Raw genomic sequence first — 23,851 nt, forward strand, 5'->3', positions numbered from 1 at the left:
TGTGCCCTGACGTATTGGTTATTTGCACTGACCAATGCTCTGTGAAACTTATGTGGTGCCAAAGCTCTGTTGGTAATTGAAATTCTCCTCCTATGGATCCTGGAGTCTCCTATTTTGAGTTGGTGGCAGCCAGACCCTGGGCCAGCAGTGTGATGAAATGGGAGGCAGGAATAAGAAGGTTTGTAGACAGAGTATCATCATGAACTGAGCATGTCGTTACGTGCAAAGCATGACCATGCATGCAAAATGCTGATTCCATCCAAACCCATAAAGCCTGACTTTAAGCTGATTTAGCTCTGTCTTTTCTGCTCCTTGTTGAGTCATCACAAGGCTTTCTTGTCCAGGATTAGACCTAATCCTTCTGTGACATCACCCTTTACACCCACTAATGTATAAAGTGAGGCCTGGACCCTGGCCACAGTAGCTCCCACAGATTTGTAAGTCACAGCATACATGAGACAGCTTTTTCCTGCCTGTGTTATAAAGTATCAGGTTTCTTTTTTCCTTTTCTAATTTCTGCTCAACATCTTGATTTAATTTGTTCTACTTCGGCATCTTTTACAAAGTGATTGATAGCAAAACCCAACATTTACAAAAATTACAACTATTTGTATTTTCTACAAAATATTTGCATTTCAGCTATAACCTCGAAGATAAAAAGAAATGGTTTTTTCACATCTTATAATGGGGTTCATCTACCCTAATTCTAACATCTAGAACTCTATCACTTCATGTAGATGCCCTTTATTCTTCTTCCTCTCTTCATACTTCCATTGCTCATTTTCTCATTTTACACTGTTCTTTTTCTGCGACTGTTTCAGTTTCCCCATAAATTCTCTTACTTTAAGCATCTCTCATTCCTCTGTTCTGGCTCTACCATATCTTTCTTTCTTTCTTTCTTTCTTTCTTTCTTTCTTTCTTTCTTTCTTTTTTTCTTTCTTTCTTTCTTTCTTTCTTTCTTTCTTTCTTTTTTTTTCTTTCTTTCTTTTCTTTCTTTCCCTTTGGTCTTCTTCCTCCTCCATTTCCCTCTTCTCCTCTGTTGTGCCAGCTCCCTCATTATCCCTCTTTGCCACATTCCTACTTCTTCCTGTCTTTCCTTCCTCCTTCTCTGCAAAATACTCCTTCCTCTTTTCTTCTTCCTCCATTACCACCTGTTCTTCTGTGTATCAGTTTTCCACTTCTCACTCTCACAGCTCTCATTCCCTCATTTCAACCTGACTCCTCAAAGTCCCTGTGTCTCTTATAATTTCTGCCTGCTCTTGCCAAACCATTTGAATTTGCTTGGGTTTTTTTGATGGCTTCTTTTCTTCTTCTTTCATTCCCATTCCCTAGGTGATTCTCCAGTGTTACAGATTTTACCAATTCTGCGTGAGCCCAAAGAAATAAAAACCTGTCCCCCAAATTTCAGCTAGCCAAAACTCCTGAAAGGACATCTTGAATGGTGCCACAGCTCTTCGGCTTCACTAGGCCAATGCTTCACCAGGCCAAAATAAAAGTTTGAACTTAGGTGGAAGGGTAGTCCCTTCCTTGTTTCTGGTCTTCAGATCAGGAAGGCCTTGTTGTGTAATCTCCCACCTGTGCACTCAGGTTTTCTTTGGAAGGAGTGCTTATTGTGCTCCAGATTGTGCTTCAGCCTGGGCAACAGACTAGGACTGCATCCATTCAGCAGAGCACATGGACGCAGCAGGATTTCCACTTTCTCCAGGCTGGGGGATAGGAGGGGGCAGCTGTAGACCTCAGGTAAGTTGTGCTTTGATTTTCTCTGAGATGTACAGTAAATTCTACTTGTTTCCCACCTTACTGTCCATGTACTAGGCAGTATTCAGGACATAGGAGACATCACAGTCCTTGCTTGAAAGTATTCAGGTGTTTAAAAAGTCACAGGAAAGGGAGAAGCAAAAGGTACTATAGGTTATGTGGGTCTGAAATTGAGCAGTTTTCCTTTTTGAATGGGCCAAACAAGTTAAGAAGCAGTTATTTAAATCCTGGAAAGACTGGAAGGCTGCAAAACCCAAAAGTCTAGAGCAATATTGGCTTTGCATTTTACTGCTGTATAAAACAAGGCAGTAATAGAGGGGTTTCAGCTCCTAGGGCCACTTTCCACTCTCTTCCTACCTTTGGAAGCCCTAACTGCTCTATCCATTTAACAGACAGTCTTCTATCAGTAGGGAAAACACTCTTGGTTTTATTTGCTGCAACCTTATGTGTGAAAGAACAGAGTCTCACTTCCACCAACCATTAGGAACTGATGCCCGTGCTTGGTTTCAGTGTTCTCAACCAGCAAAGAGAACTGAGCTTCTCTGTCAAGGCCCATTCCTGCTAACTGCTAGGTTACTGCAATCTGCAGGAACAATCTGATTCTTAAAAACAACCAAAAAGCAATTTGTCATCCCAGTAGAGTTTTAAGATAATTTTCTTAAGCCAGTTATGCATATCATCCAAAAGACAGATAGACATAGATCCTCAAATATATTTAGATTCCTAAATCCCATTTATTTTGGTATAAATTTCACATGAACTGGAAAAGACCCAGTCTGCCCAATTTTTAACAATCCCAGGTACATTAAAGAGTAAACAGATGTAGATAAGTAATTCCATTATAGTAATGGGAAAAGGAAGGGCTTAAAGGATAAGGCTAAGGTCTGAGACATGAAAATTTCTAGTTACTGGAACAGGATCAATTCAACTTATCCAGGGAAAAGCCAGTGAAAGAAGAATTGTGCAAAGAAAGAATCAAAGAGGAGTCTCAGGCAAGAAAAGAGAGTAATGCATGTGGCATGGCAAAACTTACTATTTTCATACTACATAAAAAGCCAAGATAGTATTAGAGGGAGACAAACAGAAGAAAAGGCCAAACTACAGATCCTGCACTAGCAGTCAGCAAGAATCTCTTCTCAAGACAATCTTCTATCTTTCTCCAGTCAGTTCTTGGCACAGAGATTCCAAACACAGTCTACAGTGCTCAGGGTTGATGAGCCTCCAGACTGGAGAGAGCAGCCTGAGGAGTGATCTGTAGATTGTCTGAATGACACTGGAGACCTTCACTGAAATGCCTCAGCACCTCTTCAGCTCAGTATGACCACTTTGAACTAAAAAAACTCTGAAAATTGATCAACTGACAGCTCTGAACATGCAGACAGGTCTAAAAGAGGCAGAGCAGCTCCCAACAGCAACCAGCACACCCAGAAAAAAGGCAGCCAGGAAAGCTTGGAACCAGAGTGCTGGTGATCCTAGATCCAAGTGTCTCGGGTGGATGCATGTGCGGCACATTTCAATCACAGCTTAGATACTCCTCTGGGCAGGTGGAGTCACTTCTTTGGACTAAAGAATGAGCACATCCCTTCCATTTTATTATTGAAATACTACTGGATTTGGTCTGAATTTCTCATGTAAATACACATAGCTGTGCTCAGCAAATTGCTCTTTGCAAACGAGCCCTTGTTAACGCCTGGGCCTCCCAAGAATGGTGATAATGCAGCTGATTAAGTAATAGCAATACTGAAGCAAATTCTTTTGGAATTACATTACTTTAGAGTCTACTGCTACTCCTCAGCATGTCTCTCCTAAAGAGTTATTTGGACTTTCACTCAATTAACTCAGCATCCCCCGAAGTGAGTAAGCCTCCAGATGGTCTCTTCTTTTGAGGTGGCTAAGATATTTTTACTGGGAGGGGGATGCAATTTCTTTCAGACTGCATCTGTGAGACATTTAGGAATTTATATCAGTACTCACAAAATAACGATGCCTGTCCTGAAAAATCATCCTGCTCTTTTATGACAGTCTGTTTTAATTGGCTGCCTACCTAGTATAGCTGTCTTCTTGGCCCACACTTCTGCCTGATCTGGGCTGAGATGTCAAAAATGGAAGAAGAAAATGAATTATTTAAACCTTCATGTAAAAAAGCACCCAATTCTCTTTGTCATTACACTGATTTTACATTAGTTTATAAAGTTTGCCACTTATATTAGTACATTTTATGAAATCACTTCTAATTGACAGCACTGTGATATGTCAAACGGGCATTAGGAGGTTGCTCGGACTTAAAGATGACCCTTTATTCTGATATTTGGATTTAACACTAAACCTTTTTGAACATTGATGGATTTGAATTCATGGCATGGAATTCTGCATCATGGAATTTGGATCTGAATCAGAACCTTCAGTATCTACTGAAACTGCAAACTCAGTAACTATTGAAAAGCGTTGCTCATGCTTTCCTACAGGGCCTTCTGAACCAAGCTGACAGCATTTTTTTTTTTTTTTGCAATTGAAAACAGCCTCCAATATGATTCCATCCTTTATTTTATTTTGGATTTTTTATTTTTTAAATTTTTTGCGGAAGGGGGCATTAATTGAGATGGACCAAATTCCCAAAAAGCCCTAAAATGCTCTACAACAGCCTTTGGCATATTTTAAAATATTGCATAATATAATTTCCCACAAAACAGTTAAATTTACACTGATATTTATGAATGTCAGATAATTCTTGATAATGTGTGTGTAAAACTCAATTCATTCTGGCCTTCTGCCAAAAACTTGAAGTCACTTTTTGTTACACTAACTCAAATGACAAAATTATTGTTTGAGTAATTTAAAATAGGTTTCAGTTTGTATATTTTAAAATGTGAACTGTTTCAGCTGAGATTGACAACAGGGAACTAAGAAGTGGAAATGCTTTTAAAAAGTTTCCAGGTATATAATATTATTTTAGTTAAATAATATTTTTTTTCAAAGTATCTTAGTTTACCAGTCCCTCCAACCTCTATTTCAGAGCAACATCACTTTAGTATCACCTTGGTACTAAAGGAAAGAATTACAAAAGGTATCTTAAATACTCTGATTCATAATTTAGAATATTTGTCAAACTCCAGTATAGCCCCATATTTTGCACTGAAACCTGCACTAAATTTACACCAAACATTCTTTCTACATTCTTATTTCTGAGTTCTTTCTTTTTTTTTTCTCCTTTATTCATCTCTTTGCTCTTACCTGCACTCAGGCTCCTTACCCTTGTTCACAGAGGCTTTAAGAGCTGTTTCCTGACTGTTCTGGTTATTGTGGCTGCTTTCTGGTATATCAAGGACATATTGACATGTATTAGGACAGAGTATTTGGTTTGAAAGCAGAAGTTTCATCATCAATGTGAAGAGTAGCACACTGACTTCCTCCACCTTTCTAATTGTAATGATACCATGATTGCCAATTTGAGAATCACGGGGACTATTTTGAAAACATAACCCTCTGCTGAAAATATACCTGGCTTTTTTATTTTTTGGCTAATTGCAACACAGAAACACAGGAACAGATTGAGTATTCAATCTTATTTTTTAGTTGCATAGCATTTTCTCCCACACTGCAATTTTCCTAGGTAATAATATCACCTCACTATGAAAGGGAGAGAAATATTTATAAATGTGTCAGAGCCCTAAAAGACAATTCTTTATTGAAAGCTAAAATTTGCTCAAGTAAGAACTTCAGTCATCAAATTTTCTGTGCCTTCTGCTACAGCATGCTATTATTAAACTTTACCAGTGAGTATGAAAAACGTGACACAGTTACCAGTTACATAAACCATACAGATGCTTCTGATGAAAGAGCTAATCACAAGCCCTGCTAAAGGATGCTGAAGCGAGGGTTGTAGGATCCCTATCACTGATATAAAACTCTTCTTGCCATGTGGCTTGTGATTGTAACCTTTGCTGTAGTTTTCTGAGTGGATAACTGGTAAATGACGGTCCATACATGATGGCAGCAGGACCCTGTCTTCACAGAGTCTGTGAGACAGGGAAGATCTGCTACACTCTAAACCTCAGGGGACACTCTGAATACCTACCAAGTTGCTAAGGTGGATGTAGGTGGAATTTGATATCCACTCCCAAAGGAGAGAGGGATGCCAGAAACCACTATCCCAACATTAAGTTTTCTCACACCAAACAAATCATGGAAATGCAGCACTGGGTAGATTGAAAAGTGTTTCTTAATACTGCAGGCAGCAAGTTACTGAAAGGCTTTTCACTGGATAAGAAGTTCAAACCCTCACTATAAAACTAAATCTTCAGCTCCCTCATCTTATGCTATAATTAATGGAATCATACAAAAATTGTTATTGTGCTTCCTCTTCTATCCATGTGTAGAAAGAAAAGTGTTCATCTCCAGACCAATTTAGTTTTTATTCCTAGAAAAGCAGAATAAAGGTCTAGATTAAGACATGCTCCCATCCTCAGCATGCTCTGTTGGGTAGTGATGAGTAGCAGTGCAGCTAATGTATTTGTGGTTTTGGAATTCTCTGCACAGCAGTTAAACACTTAACTGTGAGTTAAAATATCTATTCAGGAGGCCAAGCTCTTGTCTGTGAGCTCCTTTAGTTCCTTTTGCTTATCTGGCCTAATGAATTTCTTGGTGTTCTTTAGGGAGATAGAGAGGTAGGATGCTCACAGGGATCATTGGGAGCTCAGCATTCCTGCAAGCCAGACCAGTTACCAGAGCAAACCTGTCTCCTCACTAATGCAGAGTTGCTATTCATTTGTTTCAAATAAACATACTCTCCTGCCCTTCCACACACTTTGCATTATTCCACCCAATTTTACAGTACTTCTCCAGGAGGCACATATTCTGCCCTTCCAGCTATGGAACTGAAAGGTAGAGCTGTGTGACTCCAGACATGGATGATAAAAGAATGGGCTGTTAGTTTCAGACTTTTTTATTGGTGTGTGTCAGGAGCTCTGCAGTGACAGCACATCTGTCTTTGGTTTGACAGTGCTTTCTGTAATCTAGCCTGAATCCCACAGCTCTGAACCCCAGCAATTTGTAACAAGCAAGTCCTTTGTACTTGTCTTGTCATGGAAATTTGCACCATTCCATACCAGTTCTCCCCTACAGATGATCTTTGGATCACTGGAACGCAGTGATATCAAGCACCATCACTGCATACTGGAAAGAGAATGTGGCCCATTAGAACAAAACATCAATACCCATCACCTCATGGACTGGAGTGACAGACTCTAAATTCTGGGGTTCTGTACTTGTACAGACAGGAATGGTGGAATTACCTTCATGTCCATCTTTCCCTTTCACACAAACAGTAAGGGATGCTGCTGTTTGTAAGGAAGGTGCTGTATTGAAAATGAAACAGCTGTGTGTTCTTGCAGTAGAGCTTTTGAAGAACCACTCACTCAGGTGCAGGCTACAGAAAACTCTGAGGAATGCGCAGGAACAGGGCTCTGAGGTCAGCATGAGAGGGCAAATGTGACAGAGGGTGGGTGACCCACTCTGCCTGGGATAAACCCTACCTGGTGCAGGTCCCTGGAGGTGGGATCAGAGGATCCACCAGCTGACATGCTCAATGCACCAAGAGGGCACACCAGAGCTTACTTTCCTTAGGCATTGTGTTAAAGGATTTGTGCCTATTTGGCCACTGGAAGCATTGCAATGGGACAGGCCAGAGGAAGATTTCTTGGTCAACAAGGTAGGAGCCCCAGGATTACTGTGTGAAGAGAATCTACACTGCACACACGTCCCATCTAGGGAGTGGGAAAGGAGGCTGCTTCTGCAAAATTTTCCTGCCCTGACTTCACCAGCGAGGCTGCACTAAGTGGCAGTGTGATCGCTTGGCAGAGAGTGTACTACTTCTTCTACCCTTTTCAGGTCTCATAAAAATAAAAGTGAGCTTGTTGATTCATGTTTTCATTGCTCAACCATCCCTAAAAGTTGGGAAAACCTATCCATATGGGAGATACCAAGAAACAACTTTAAAAAAACCCAACCTTAAAATAACTTGCACCATTATCACAAGCAAATACTTAATAAAAGCAAAGATGTTTTACTTGCTTTTTGTGTAAGTACCAAGCAAAATGCATGCCTAATAGCTTGTCTTCCAAAAGTAATAAAAGAAATTCAGAATAAAAACATGTCCCTTGTTTTAGATTAAAACACTGTATCATTTACTGTATCTTTGAAAAGTTCTGGTTTCCTGGAGATTCCTGGTAATTCCAAGGCTATAAAATTACATGTAACAACAGAATTTATAAAAAACATGAGAAGACATGAGGTATCTTTTTTCCAAAGAAACCATCAATTCCAGCTAGATTTCTTACTTTAAAAATATGAAAAATAAACCAAACCACAGTCATTTAAGGTCATTAGGCTGAAAAATTACATTTTCTTGGTAGTGCTTCCAAGTGTAGTAACACAAGATATGAGGCTCTTTCCTTGGCTGTTTCCAACAAGTACTCAAAGGGGCTATGTAGTAGCAAAGGAGAGGAAATTTCCTGCAGCTTGCTTCAGGGTTCAAGGGGTTGCTCTGTTTTGATTCCATGCCCATTGTGATCTGGATGCATCTCAGGGCTGCTTATCCCAAGCTGAATGGCCAGTGCACCTCATCACAGCTCCTTACAGAAGCTGCCCCAGAACTCACAGGCAAATCTTCTTCTGACCACAAAAGGATGCAGCCAAATGGCAAAGTGTAGCCACAAAAAATCCCCAGTTGCTGCTCTGGGCAGCCTCTGGCACCCTTTACATTGCCAGCAGAGCCCAGAGGGCTCCAAATGTGGCTGAAGCTGCTGCCTGCAGGTTTTATAGGAATGCTTGCGGAAACAAAAACTCCAAAACTAACTTCATAGAAATAAAATTCTCTCTCTTTCTGTCATTTGCTTAAAAAATCTTCTGGAATGTGGTAGCATCCAGTATTATCCAAGTATTAGTTATGCATCACTATCAAGCTGAGAGCTTGAGTAAACATGAAAAAAAAACACAGATAAGGTCATTCTGACTTGTGAAAGCCAAAAGTGAGCTGGGATGTAACAAGGGCTAAGTGTGGCATGTCCTGTGATAAGGAGGAGCTTAATCAGGGAAGGGCCCTTGTTTTCAATTTGCTAATTTCCTTTTTCTACAGCAGTGTCAATAACAAGGGCATAAAGGGACTTTTTAATTGGAAAATGTCTTATGTCTTCACTGATTGTGAAGTGTCTGCCTGCACTTGCAGGGTGTGGGTGGCATTTTCACCATTTGCAGTAGCCAACACTGTCCCAGTGTTTCAATGTTTTCTGTCCCTCTATATCCTGCATTGCAAGGTAAGGCAACCTCATCACCTAAACCCATATTGCCACCAGGGAATATAGAGTAAAGTACTAAAAAGGAGATTAACTTGGAAGAGAGCTGCCTGAATCTCTAAGCATGGGGATGCCAGTGTACAAATTAGCTTCATTCTTAGTGGCCAAATTCTGGTCTGGTTTACACCTATGTAGATCCAGCTAAACTCTGTGAAAGTGAAAGGAGGTCCTGTGGAGCTGCATCACAATAAGGCAGAAACAGAATATACCCCTTTGCTTAAATCCATCATGGTTTCAGGACTACAAAGAACTTAGGAAGACCCTTTTTTTAGGCTTATGAACTAATGAAAAAGGTAACCCAGAAATAAAAATGTTTCTAAGGACTCTTGCACAGTGACCAGAAACTCAAATAGGGTGCTACTCGATTATTAATCTCAAAGTTACACTTCTGGGAGAACAAATCCAAATAAAATAAAATAATTTAAAAAAAAAATTAACTCTAAAAAAGCAAAAGGGAAAATCAGAATAATAAAGTTTTCATTCTGTATAATGAAAACTTTGTAATTTTTTTTGTATTTTTTTCCACTTGGAAACAAGTTTGCTTTACAACAGGTAAAAAAACACATTAAACTCATTTGTGTGAGAGACACATTCTGCTTGGCAAGAAGCATGATGAACTGAGAGCTACCCACTGGAAGTGACACTTTGCATCACCAAATTCATAAAGTATCTTTTTTTTTTCTATGTACAGCACAGTACCAGCTTTCACTGCTTGTTTCATCATACTTCTAGTGGGACAGAAGACCAAAGAACAGAATGCCAGGGCAGGTATAATGTTTTTAGGATAGAAGGATGGGGGGAACAAAGGTCATTGCTACTGGAAAAGAACAACCTGCTTCACAGAAGCAAGATAGAACAGGGAGAACTGGAAACCACAGCTTTGTCTCTGGCTCTAATGCTGCACACAGTGATGCTGCCTGTGAATTGTCAGTGACTGGAAGTCCCCACTGATAACAGGATGTGAAGAGAGAATGTCACCATTTTTTCCAGGAGCATAAAATGAGAAAGCTAAATGCAGACTAGTGGAGAGATTCTCTTCAGCAGGAGGAGGAAAGCAACTGCAATGTTTCAGAGGGATCATATGTTTCTGTGAATTCAAGCTGTGAGAGCACAGCAGAATGACCTGCTCAGTCACAAAATAGCCCCAAAATCCCTGGCTGTTAGACAGAGCTGACAGATCTCAGCTTTCCTGCAGAAACCAGCCAGATGCTGCAGTCTCTCATATGGCTAGCTATGTCAGGCAGAACAGGGTATGTAATCCATGAGCCAGGAAAAATTTTGCAGTGTCTTCCTCTGCCCCACTTGTCTTGGTTTCCAAGGACTTAAATAGCTTCTTGTGAACAGAAACAAGTCCAATCCTGAAACAGAGGACACAACCACAAGAATTTGATGTTCACAGCTTAGTTTCAATGCCAGTTCTCTTTCTGCTCCCAAAATTTAGACATAATCAGCTCTGGAGAAGTCACGTCAGATGGAGAAGTCACTCAGCTTAGCTCTCTGCCCCTCCACAGCAGAGTAGTCCCATTCTTGATGTTCCAGAGGGAGAACAGTTCCAGGATCACTCTGTCCCTGGAAACGAGGGCAGGTACCTGGTAGAGTCCTGGGTGGGCCAGTCAAACACACAGCAGAGGCAGGGCTGTCACAGGAGAGACCCCAACCCTCCAGCATCTGTGATCCTTTTACCAGAGTACTCGTGGCCCTCCAGAAGACCAAAAGAGCAGGAGGCTGCAGGACTCAGCAGTAATGGCACTGACCTGTAGTCACCCTCTCTTACCTGCCATGGGCAGCTTCTCCTCTGTCCAATGACTGCCGCGCAGACCAGACTGGCCCACAAAATAACTATGCTCAGAGGAGATTTGGCTGCCAATGTGATTGACTTTCCATGCAACAGCCCCAGTCAAAATATTTAAGATGAATACAAAAAAAGCAGGCAACAAAAAAATTCCTGTTCCAGAGGATCCAGTGAGGGAGTAACCTTCCAAAGAAGATGGAGCAAATTTCCTAAAGAAACCTTCCAAAACATCCTGTTCAAAAAACAACAATGCTGTCACAACAAAAGCCTCTGCCCAATCCCTTGGGAGAATGGCCAAGGGACCCTGTAAAGTCTGCTTCTGGAGAAAGAACGTGCTCAGATCTGATGCAGCGTACAGACTTTTGTAAGTTGCTAAGCTTTGAAAATTCAACTAAGTTTAAATTCAACTAAGAAAAAGACACATAACATATATTTCTTGAGCCCTCTTACCAATTTTCTTTATTCATTCAGGGCTCAGCAGGATTGCTAACCAATTTCCTTTGCATTGCCAGCAGTTTCAGGATTTCAGCATCACTAGTAAATGCCAAGACTGTCATGGTATCTGTGATATTTGAAACAGAGCTTTGGTTATGAGCATTTGTTTATAGAGTGCTTTCACTCCAAACTCCCAAAACACTGACCACCACAGAAATTCCTGCTCTGGTACTAACAGGAATCCCTTCACTGGTCCCTGGCTTATTAAAACCTCTGGCAAGGCAGCAGCAGCTCTTAATACAGCAGCTTGTGCTGCAGTCTGAGGCAAGAAAGGAATAATAATTTAACTAAATTACATGCAAAAGTCAGCTAGACAAAATACAGTTACCCACATGGAATTTGGACAGAGCACTCGTGTTAACACCCTAGCTCCTGGCCAAAATGCCAAAGTACTTGTGGAAGTTAAGAGTGGCCAAGAACTTGGTTTTACAGCTCATCCAAAAGCCCATAATGTTTGCATTAATTAATGGATTATACAGTAATTACCATTTTAGTGACAAGTTGCACCTCTTCATGTGATGATTTTTTATTTTGGCAGTGGTGGTGGTGGTGGTGGTGGTGGTAATGGTGCCTGACTTAAAATAATCTGTTATTCACTGCTGTTGGTTTTTCCAATCCCGAGTGGGTTTAGTCCATTTAAAGTCCTGCAGGCACTCTTTCTTTTCTGTGTCTCTTGCTGATAAGCATTTCTACAGGAGTTGTTTATTCTGAAAAAAAATCAAGACATACAGGTCAGGTAATTTTTCAGAGAGGAACCTTTCGATTTAAGGGAAATGCAGATTTTGCACTCACCTGCAAAAGTTCACTGCAGTTCAAGGAGATTCTGTGTGACCTGCTCTTAGCAGATTTTATCAAGTGACTAATCTTTCTTTCTCTCTCTCTTTCCTTTTCTTTCTTTCTTTCTTTCTTTCTTTCTTCCTTCCTTCCTTCCTTCCTTCCTTCCTTCCTTCCTTCCTTCCTTCCTTCCTTCCTTCCTTCCTTCCTTCCTTCCTTCCTTTCTTTCTTTTTGTTATTAGACAAGTACAGGTGAAAAAAATGTGTGAGCAGCAGAATTTATTAGAATTTATTGAGCACCAGGAGAGACTAATTATAAAGCTTCAATACAAGACTGACACCATCTGGCTACTACAAGAGTTTGCAGGACTTACAACGTTTGAGGGAAATACTTTTTTTATATCTGGAAAACTACAGTATTTTGAGATCCAGTTCCAAGTGGCAATCCCCAGTGAACAGTCAGCACCACCTGTGTGCACCCCATGGAAGCTGGAAAAGCAGAGGGTTTCTGAGCAGCAGGCACCCTCCTGCTGCTCCTCCATCACTGCTCTCAGGGCAGGTGCAGGTATTTTATCACCACAGCTCTGCAATGTTGCCAACTAAAGCTGTCCTCTAGTGTAAGCAGTTTCTAGTAAAGAAATTGATTTAGCTTTTTTTATATCTGCAGGGTGAACCTCTAGCTTTTGTAGTATCTTCCCAGGAGCACACAAGAAAATGAGGTGAGAAGCCAGAGTGTTCTTTGAGAAACTGCAATGTTTCTCCCAGTAAATCACCGGAGGTTTAAGCCAATGCACTTGAACAATGTACCAAAGTCAATGAAATTGTTCATGTTCTTAAACTGAAATGACTGGATAAGCACTACTGAACAACAGCTTGAAAAACAAATCTAACTAAATGCGACCCATTATTTACCCAATTCCTGTACTGAGCTTGGATTCACAACCTATGAACTTGATTCCCTCCATCAGGAAAGAAAAATAAGATAATGATCAAAATTACACTGCAGTTGAATATGAGATGACAAGAAGTAATTTCTCACTTCTCTAACTTCTTTTCCCCAGATACTTGCAGCTGACTTATTTGCATTTATTTGGAGCAGAATTGCTTTTTCTTTGCACTTTCCCAGAAAGGAGTAACACTGACTGCTTTCTTGAGTTCAGTGAGTCAGAGTGAGTCAGACCACAAGGCGAGAGAAGGGTCCCTGGCACAGAACTCTCTGCAGAGGGTTTGAGGAAGAAGGGGTTTCAAACCATACATGGGGCTCCCTTCATGGAGCTTTTGCCAGGATGCCACAACTGTAGCACATTTCCCCGGTCAGATCAGAGCAAGGGGAAATTAAGTCCTTGCCCACTGATAAGGTGAACAATTGTGCTTTTGAGGAAGAAGTAGAGTTATGCAATAAACAACAAAGAATATGATCCAAAGAAATCATCATTGCCATTACACAGAGAAACACTTCAAAGATATTACAAGCAGATGGAGAAATAGGATTTTCAAAAGTACGATGTTTCCTTAATAAGAACTCCATCTGGGATTTAAAGTTTCCAGCTTTTTCTAGTTTCCATAGAAAACTATTTGCGTAGCTTGACATAATATAGATTATTGCCGTGGGTCTGCCAAATTTACTGAAGGAGTGTTCAAACTCTACCCAGAGGAGGAATTTTCATTCTTCACATTGCGTGTTAGGTTCAAATTTGTGTGTTCAAATCAAAAAGAGATTAATTCTTTTTTCCTTCCTTGCAATCCTGGAAACTGCATACAAGGGTAAATAAGCAGGAAAGAATTGTGAAATCTCAAATATACTTCCCTTCCTAATAGATGGTCTAGCTTCCCAAATACGTCTTGGAAAACAGCCATCACCAGAACTACAAGCCAAAGCTATGTGAATATCTGTTTGTATCGTTTGGTTGCCAAAAAATGATTAAATAATGAAATAAAAACTGCTTTGACCTAAAATGAACTTTTCCTAATTCCTTGGAAAAAACAGACGAATCAGTATAAATTATTTGAGGACAACAAACAAAAAACCTCTTTTTTAAAACTTTATCTTTTCTTTATATACTGATATGTTTGCATTTGTTAGTATAGGATATTTCTTTTTCTGAAAACGAGGTAACTGCTTTTTAATCAGGTTACCAGATTAAATACAAATGCTTTTCCCAGTGTTTGCTGTTCTGTGTCCTGTCCTTAAGAGACTTCAGTGCTTCTGACTGTGCCCCATTATTAACATTTCAGCAGCTCTGATATGGAGTTAAATGCTGCTGTGGGGAGCTGTTATTCTGCACTTTGTTGGAGAGGACTGGCCTGGACCCTGCTAGGGAAGCACCTTTTCTCTGTCTGGCAGCTCCTTGCTGCATTTATGTGCTGTTTTCTACCTTGTACCAAAATGGGTAGTGACAATTTATTAAAAATTCACACAAGCATTTCCATGAGTTCACACTCTGTTCTTATCACAGATGGACCCAAGTCACAAAATCTGGATCCTGAATTAAATATTCTTTTGCTTTGCTATGTCAGATGCAAGGTCTTGCCTTCATTAAGGTAAAAAAAAAAGAAAAAGGAAAAAAAAGAAAAAGAAAAAGAAAAAGAAAAAGAAAAAGAAAAAGAAAAAGAAAAAGAAAAAGAAAAAGAAAAAGAAAAAGAAAAAGAAAAAGAAAAAGAAAAAGAAAAAGAAAAAGAAAAAGAAAAAGGAAAAAGAAAAAGAAAGTGTTGTCATTTTGAATTAGTTAAATAAAGGTTAAATCCTAGCAAAGGCAAAGAAACTCAGATTTATTTGGTTTCTTTACAGTCAACAGCTCAATATTGCTGTGCATCAATTGCTCTGAGTTATGGGTACCATTACCTATCTTCAGTGAGGAAAATACCCAAGTACCTGAGCAAGGCCTAATTCCAACCTTAAAAACACCAGAAACACTAAAACACTGGATGTTAAGATATTTATCATTTGGTTGTGCTGCCAGCACACTGCACATTGTCAGAGTGCAGTGGTGAGGAAGGATCCCAGGATGGGAGACATCACTCAGACCTCCAGTTCCACGGGACAGAGAAGGAATGCTGCAGCAGACATAAGGATTTTGCTGCTTTGCATGGAGTGATAGGAAAGCATCGTGTTTTGCTTATGCTGGTTTGTGACCAGGACCACTAGCAATAGAATTTCTCACACTTATTTTTGGCTGGTCTGTGTGTTATAACACAAGGAAGAGAAAATGAGGACCAGTCAAAATGTAGCATAAATTAGATGATTATGATGAAAACACTAACATTTTGACATGCCCTAAACAGTTCTTCTGCACCCAGCAATGCTTGAAATAAGATGAACATGTTTTGCAGTAATGCCAGATCCCATGATATCACCCAGGATCAGTAATGAGAAGGGCTGCTCTCTCTCAAGATTACTGCAATCACATCTTTCCACAGAAGGTTAAATGTTCAGCAGTCTGTTGGGAAGAAATGTGTTTTAAAACAGAGTTGGAAATAGAAAAGATGATTATGACACAATTATGCAGAAAGAGAATGGCACAGAAGACTTCATAGAGAGCAGTCTGGGAGAAGTCAAAACAAACAAACAAACAAAAAATGAAGCCTTTTTTTCTGTGTTACACACAGCTTCTTAACAGATACCTCAGTGAGACTGCTACAGCTACCTCTCTGTATTGCTGTATCTTCAGTCACTTTAAAAGATCCTTCTGTCCCATTCTGAACCTTCCAAAGGGTAAAATACATAATGCTGGCTACTGCTAAAATTCAGGGGTTCAAAAATATTGCAGCCAAGGCCAAAATCTTTGGATTGCAGTGTCAGCTTTACGATAGTACTTCGTAGCACCAAAGTTCTCTCTTTCCACTTCATAAGCATTTTTTTATTTGTTATGCTTTTTTGTCTGCCTTTTGAAGTCCAGAAAATCTTACAGCACAGCATGCTGTATCACCAGACAATTTTTCCTTTAGAATTTTCTTTAGATATTTCCTGGGAGATTGTCATCATGAAATTTGTACTGTTCTATGATTTATGCTTTTTCCCTGTGCCAAATAGATACATACTAATATATTACAATATATGCCCTTAGTATCACCGAGCAGAAACACATAATCTATTAAATGTCTACTAAGTTTACCACATGAGATCATTTAAATTATGTTTAAGTGACTTCAACCCTCCAAATTCATTTAAAACCCAAAGAGCCAGCCTAAGTCCAGAAGCAATGAAGGAAGCCAAGACCTACAGGAGATCGATATAAAATTTTAAATTTAGAGTCTCTGAATCCAAACTGCTGACAAAGAACTCGAGCTCAAAAAAAAAAAAAAAAGTAAGCCAGTTAATGGCTTTTCTAAGTAAACATCCAACACATTTTTTATCATGCAATGAAGCTTTTTGATATATGTAATCTTTGCTCTTTTCCAGCTACTATCTGTCAGTGGAAATGTAATCTTTTATATACAAACAGATTAATGTTCTCAAAAGAAAAAAAAAAGGGCAAAGGAATGCACTATAGCAATTACTTTTTAGAAACACAGATAACTAAACATTGAACATTTGACACAGGGTACTGTGAGGATAGACTTTGTGTCAGAAGACCTTTTCCTTGTTTTTATTTTCCATCAGTGACTAACTATAGAAACAGCACTGCATCTATGCTGCCATAATTAATGTGGTGACAGCTTTTCCACTATAAATTTCTGTTTTCAGGGGTTTGTAACTCATCTGTGGAAGACTGTTTCAGGCAAAAAAAAAAAAAAAATCTTTTTGAAGTGCAAAGATCAAAGATCACATCAACCTACATGTTTAAAAGAAAACTGTACCTTTTTTCTTCAGCACAGCAAGCCAAAAGTTCAAAACAGCAGCGAAAGGATAAATGGATCTGGTCTGCTTTATTTTCACTTCACACTGGAAGAAGGGATAGACTTTATATGTCTAAGAGTAAACACCAGTACTAGAAAGAACATTACACTGATTTTGAGGCAGCATGGAGGCTGGCATTCACTATCACAATTTAAATTATTTCAATCCATTGCAAGACAAGAATGTGTCCTAAGAGTTTCAGAAACAACTATTTTAATTTAAATTTGGGGTAACCCTTGATTTCATAAGACCAATGATTTTACCCCCAGCAGATTGTACACAGCAAAAAATTCAGTTTTATGACTGGAATGTTTGGGTAATAGGGATAAATAAAGTGAAGGTTTATTTAAGTGTTGAGAAGAATGAAAATACTAAATCAAGCAGAAAATTTAAAAAAAAAAATTAAAATTACCTGAAGTATATTACCTGGATCTTGTCATAAAAAGCCAAACAACCCTTCTATGCACTCCTAAAGCACTCCTATGTGCTGGTATTTCTGTAGAAGTCTGTAATTTTGCAAGGTAAAACTGAAATACAAGGATAGCTTGAAAACAAAATCAGACAGGCATGAATACCAGAGAGACAAACTATCAAAGAGAGATCTCTGGCACTAAAAAAGCACCAACAACCCATCACACTATGCTGTTTAGTCACTAATATTTTGATAAGCTTTTTAAATATGTGCAGTAGTTTTGATGTTACATTATATATATAAAATAATAAGTTCTGAATCATTAAGCCTGATGATAGTTTTTCACTTAGCATTCATGTTTTATTGGTGTCATGGATTTTTTTTTTTGCAGTCTGTCTCTAATTATAGGAAGACTTTTTTTTTTCCTGTAGTTTATCTGACTTCATTCACCACTTCTCAACATATGCCCTGTTTAGGATGTGATATAACTAAAATTTTGTGTGAAACCATGCCAGTTCTTCCATTTTAGGGCCAACTAAGGAATGTATCCCCTTTAAGTGTTTAAATCTCCTTTGGTTAAATGTCATAATCAAAATAAGTCCAAGAAGACCACCTCTGTGGAGGTAAAAGTGATGCTGCTTGTGGGATAGAGCTTGGGCAGGTTATAGGAGACAGCCCCAGTGATGGAATTCCTTCAGGGTGGGCTTCATCACTGGGCTTTGCTGAAAAAGCTCAGGAATCTTGCACACCAATCTTCTGTGAGTCCAAACTGATTCTGTGTCTCTTCTTCTAGAATGTGTCACTTTAGACATTATTTATTTAGATATTAGCTATTAATATGTTGACTTTAGACATTATATATTTGGCTCTTGTTGGTATTCATTCCTAAGCTATGATCAGAAAAGCACAAATAAAACCATTTTAGTATTTTAAAAAAATTATGTCAGCTCTAGCAAATCCTTGGGTGGAGAATCCATATTTAGTTTTGGCTGTTTCTTCCTCTCTCTCTCTGGCTGATTAATTTATGAAATATATGAAAGTTCTGCATCCCACCTGTATTTTATAAGCACAAAAGAAATCCACCCTCCAGACGCACACAAGCCAAACCCTACCACATCACTTCCCTGCCAAAGACATTTGCACTTCTTGGGAATCAGAAGCAGAGCCCAGAACAAATCTAAACCATTCACTTGAACAATAATGATACTAATAATAAATATACACAGAGTTTGTAACTTCTCTTGTTCCATTGAAAAGGTCAGATTACCCAGTCTGTACTCTGACACATTACAGGTCATTACATTTTATCAACTTACCCATCTCAAATGTTTAAATATCTAAATTTAGGACTCTGAAAGAAATGCTCAAAGGCCCTGAGTTCAGCTATTTATCACATAAAGTCTTCTATTCTCTCCTTATCCCAAAGCTTCCTGCTCCTGTAGCCAGGCAAAAGGGTAATTGTTACAGCCTGCATCCTGTTGCTCCACCTTTAAACGAGAAAGAGAAGGTGGGAATACACAGCTGAATGTACTGTCACCTCCAAAACTAGAAATTAGATCCAAATCTGAGCTCATCTTTCCAGCACTTGGGTCAAAATGCTCTGAAGTTCATCAGCGATCCTGTTTATAACAGGATCAAAGTCTTACCAGTGTCCAAGGCCCTTTATATGATACAATACTGAAATTATTTCTATTGCTAATCTTGCTGTTATTCTCTGCATTTCCTGAGTATACAATAGTGATTTCAGATACAGTTCTAATGTAAACAGCAGACCCTTTAATCCCTGTAGTCAGGCTATTCTCCCAGAATACTGCAGAAGTTGGTAGGAGAATTTGCACCAAGAATAATTTTTGGTCTTTCCATTGTATTTGACACCTCAAACATATGCAATTTTTTTCACGTGGGGCATGTGAACCATCTTCAAGAGAAAATGGTCATAAAAGGCCACTGAAGAAAGTCCTCCACTGGTATGTGCCTTCCCATGGCTGGAGCAGAGCTGTCTCTGCTGCCTGCCTTCCTGCAGCTGCCTGATTTTTGACAGGTGATATTTTGGGAGTTAGGATCTGAAAGGTCAGGTAACATACCTCAGCAGATCAGATTTTTCTAATTTCATGTGGAAACTTTTCTTCAACAGGTACCCATTAAAGAATCCTGCTCTAGCTTACACTGGGATCAGGCATCCTGAAATCAGTGACCTGGCAATCCCTGCAGCACAAGAGTCAATTTGTGTAAAGCTGTGGGGTACAACACACGTGTCAGCCTGGGTAATCACTATCTAATACTGAGTTTCCATGCATGAACCAGGGACCCAGACACCTTGCAGTTTGCTCATGGCAAGATGGTCAATGTCATCTTCTCTTTGCCTCCTCTTAGGTTCTTGAAGAAAGCGCTCTATGAAAAGCCACCAGGAAGACTTATTCCTGAAAGAAAGCTGGGTGATGTAAACTCCTGATGTCATGGCAACAGGTTAGTGAAATTTTATGCTATTTTTTGCTTTATTTCAGGACACATTGTTAATGCAAATGAGGATTTGCTCCCACTGATTAACACAGTCCGATTTTTGTTGAGTCACCTCACAATAAAACTACTGATTTCTACTGGCTTAGTAGAAAAATGAAAGATGAAGCAAAGTTCCCATAAAAGTCATCTAGATTAGCCCTGTGATTGAGGGTGGTGCACAGAGATTACAGTAATGCAACCAAAATGTTTTGAACCTACTTAGTTAAAATCCATGTCAATTCCATATCCTTAGAGAAATTTATTTGACTGGATGTATATTCATTTTAGGCACTGGGACAGAATGATAAATTTTTACAAAAGGGAGTGGATCCCAGATTATCCAAATTAATTTACAAATTGAAAAACTCCATTTTCACACTGGGGCTGAAACTTACAAATGTCTTTTTCTCTTATATTAACTGAAATGATTACATGAAAGTTACTGAAATTAAAGTCATGTATCCCTGATTACTCTAGAGAAAACAAACAGCTTCTATGTTCACAGTGCCAAAGAGCAGAAGTATGGTGAGGCCATTTCTAAAAGATTTTTCATAAATTACCACACAACTTTCTCACAAATCCAGAAACTATTTCTCTTATCAACCCAGGATTATTTTGGCATTATGTCAGAGATTAACTCAAGCACATCAAAGGTAAAAAGGAGGGAAATGTCTGGAAAAGTAAATCTGGTTGACTCCTGCTAAGTTTCTGGAATGTCAACTATTGTTATAGTTGTACTTTGTAATGTGTGTCCCATAGGTGCCACTGTACTGCATTCTAAATGGAAGATGTGATCCCTGACCCAACAAGTTTACATCTGCTTTTCAGTTTTGGAGCACAGAAAACACATAAGAGGCCAAAATACAGAGCCTAAAAATCTACAGCAACCAGTCACGCCTTAGCTTGATCATAACAAAGAACATCAAAGATTAGGTTTGGATCTTTCCTAACTAAGAAAGGAAACTGTTGGAGTTTTTAACTCATCTGTTAGACCAGGCAAATTAACAAGCTCAGATAAAGCACTTGCTCTCCTGTATCCCATTTCAGAAGGATACATGAGCATTGCAAGAGCTTGCAATCTAAAAAACCACTTCTTTCTTTGGCCCTGAACCTGTAGTGTACACTATTACCAACTTAATGGATATTGTAATGGTAAGAAATTGATATTGTGATGGTAAGAAAGAAATGCAAACCTGGAAGGTCCATCCTTTCTAATTACTGATCTGCTTGTGTCCTTCCCTTTACACTAGTGCTGCATGGACTCCCATGTCAGTGACTGGTTTTGATGACAGGAGATACTACAGGTTGTGTTGAATTGCTTATTACTGTCAGTACGGGAAAAAATGGGAGAGATGAGTTTCATAACATGAAACTGGGATAGTTTCAACCCTTCACTGTGATGGTGGGTTTGTTTAAGCCAAAAGGTTATAGTAAACTAGGACACCCTTGGGCAGTAACAGCTTCAAGTCTGTGCTTGATATTTAGATCCCCATCTTCCATCTTTTTGCCTAGGTGTGAATTGAACTCTCTTAATTACTTCAGTGGTGTTAAGGATTTACCAGCTCTGAGGAGAGACCAGATAAAATATGTTTTATATACAGATGTAGTGTCTCACCAATCAGGCCGTAGGATTAATCACAGAGGCATGGGAATGTGCACATCTGGGTGTGTGAACATAGGCACATTTGCAAGTGTTTAGGGAAGTCACATCTGCACACCATCAGGAGTCAGTGCCTCACTTTGAAACCACTTCAGAAATCCACAGAGCCTGTCTCACGAGGGTGGAGGACAAGCTGGGACCCCAGGGAATGTGATATGTGAGTACTTGTTCATCATTCTCCTCATCGACGGTCTGCATTTATTTATTTATTCTGCTGGCATTGCTCATGGAGGTCTTAAATCATCCTAAATGAAACATTTGAATAAAAATGCCTGAGAGCTGTCAGCATGGAGTTCCACTCTGTATTCTTTCCTAAGCTTTGCATCCAGCCTTCACAGTACAGATGCTTGCAGTCTGGTGTGTTATAACTTGCTTTTATTTTCAAATAGTGCATTTTTTCAACATTTCAGAGCTACACAACCTCCATCAGGACATAATGACAGCTGAACACAGGTTTTAAATAGCTGTCTGATATTTAGAAATACAGCTTTCTAGGTGTCCAAGATTAACACTGTGATTCATTCAAAGTTGAAAGAAGGAAGGTAGTGACTCTTCTCTGATGCACTGTGGTTATGAAGAGGATCTATTTTAAAAAATCTCTGACTAACCAAATTGTAAAGCAAGGGAGAATAGCTAGTGTGCTAAAGAATGACCACTACATAGGAAGGTGAATATTGACATACAAAGAGCCATGGAGGTGTCCTTCACCACTGCTCTCCACAAGCTAAGGCTGCATTGTCTATAAAACCTTCAAAGAGCATTGGCAAAACAAAGCCCAAAACAAAGCCCAGCAAATCTCTCTTTCTTGTCCATTCTTTGGCCCACAACCCAGAGGCAAGTGGAGCTGTGCAGACTTGCAGCAGCAAGGTCTGAGGCCAGCAGAGCGCCCAGGGTGTGCTGGCAGTCTCTCAGGACACCCAGCACACAGCTGTTGCGTAGCTGATCCTCCCTCCCAGCCAAGAGAGCACCAGCACTGCTGGCTGGGCAGCCCTGAAACCAGGCCCCAGGCAGAGCTAGCTCAGGCTCAGAGCAGTGCTCACAGCAACACACTGCTTCTGTGGCCAAGTCAGCCTCTGCATCTAGTGGAGCTGGAGACAAAGCCATCACTCAGAGCTGGCTTAGAGCTCTCCTGACAGTCCACCAGTGCAAAATTTTGTCTTGCCTCAATAGTGGCAGGTTAAAGCTCAAGAGTCAGGAATTAAATGCTGACTTTGTTATGTCTGACTTACTGCTTCAGTGACTCACTGCTCACTACTGAATCTACTGGATGGTTCTTGAATATCTCTCTCACTGGAGATATTCAAGAACCATCTGGACACAATTCTGTGCCATGTGCTCTGGGATGACCCAGCTTGAGTGGGGAGGTTGCTCCAGATGACCCACTGTGGTCCTTCCCAACCTTATCCATACTGTGATTCTGTATGATCTCGATTTAGTTCCACAATATTTTTACAGAAGCAATTTTTAAAGAGGGACCTTAAAAGTAGATACTGAAATCAAATTTCCTAGAAAGCCTTTAAAACTGAGGTAACATTACTGAAGCAAATGTAGTGCTTTTTTTTGTATAAAACAATTTGCAAATTTTGAAATATAGCTATTTTTAATAATTGACTACTTAAGAAATGTAGTACAAAGAAACAGCCACCTGAGACAACAAATATCAATCAAATCTATTTTATAACTCAGTGATTCAAAATAGTTGGTCTGACATATTTTAACTGAGGTATTGTAACTAATTTCAAGTGTGGTGGTAAGGAAAAATACTGATATGTAACTTTCCTAAACCAACTACCCTGTTTATTTTTTATGTAAATGATATCTGAGGTCGAGAACTAATGCTTCATTACACTTCAGCTTCACTGTTTTTTAAATTTAGAATAGTTTGAATAACTGGCTGGATGACCCATTATCATGTTGCTCATTCAGGCTTCGGTGGTCACTGAAAGGAAGGTTTTGGTGCCCATCAACCAGGAGAAAATTGGCTTAAATTTTGTTTAATCAATCACTGGCTGTTTAGAGATAGGAGTTTCTAGACATCATACACATCCCTGCCCTTAATCTCTAGATTTAATAGTCCTACTCTCATTGGTACTATATCTCTCACCCAAATTAATGTCCTCTGAAAATGTCTAGAATGCCAAAAAAAACTTGTCATGTTGCTATGATCATAGATAATAAATGACAGCTGACTGTAACTCAAGATACTGTCAAAATCCTTTATTAAAATCTCCTAATTTAGCAAGCAATATTATCCATATAAAAGAAACACCAACAT

Source organism: Haemorhous mexicanus, chromosome 5, assembly GCF_027477595.1.
Source record: "Haemorhous mexicanus isolate bHaeMex1 chromosome 5, bHaeMex1.pri, whole genome shotgun sequence".
NCBI lineage: Eukaryota > Metazoa > Chordata > Aves > Passeriformes > Fringillidae > Haemorhous > Haemorhous mexicanus.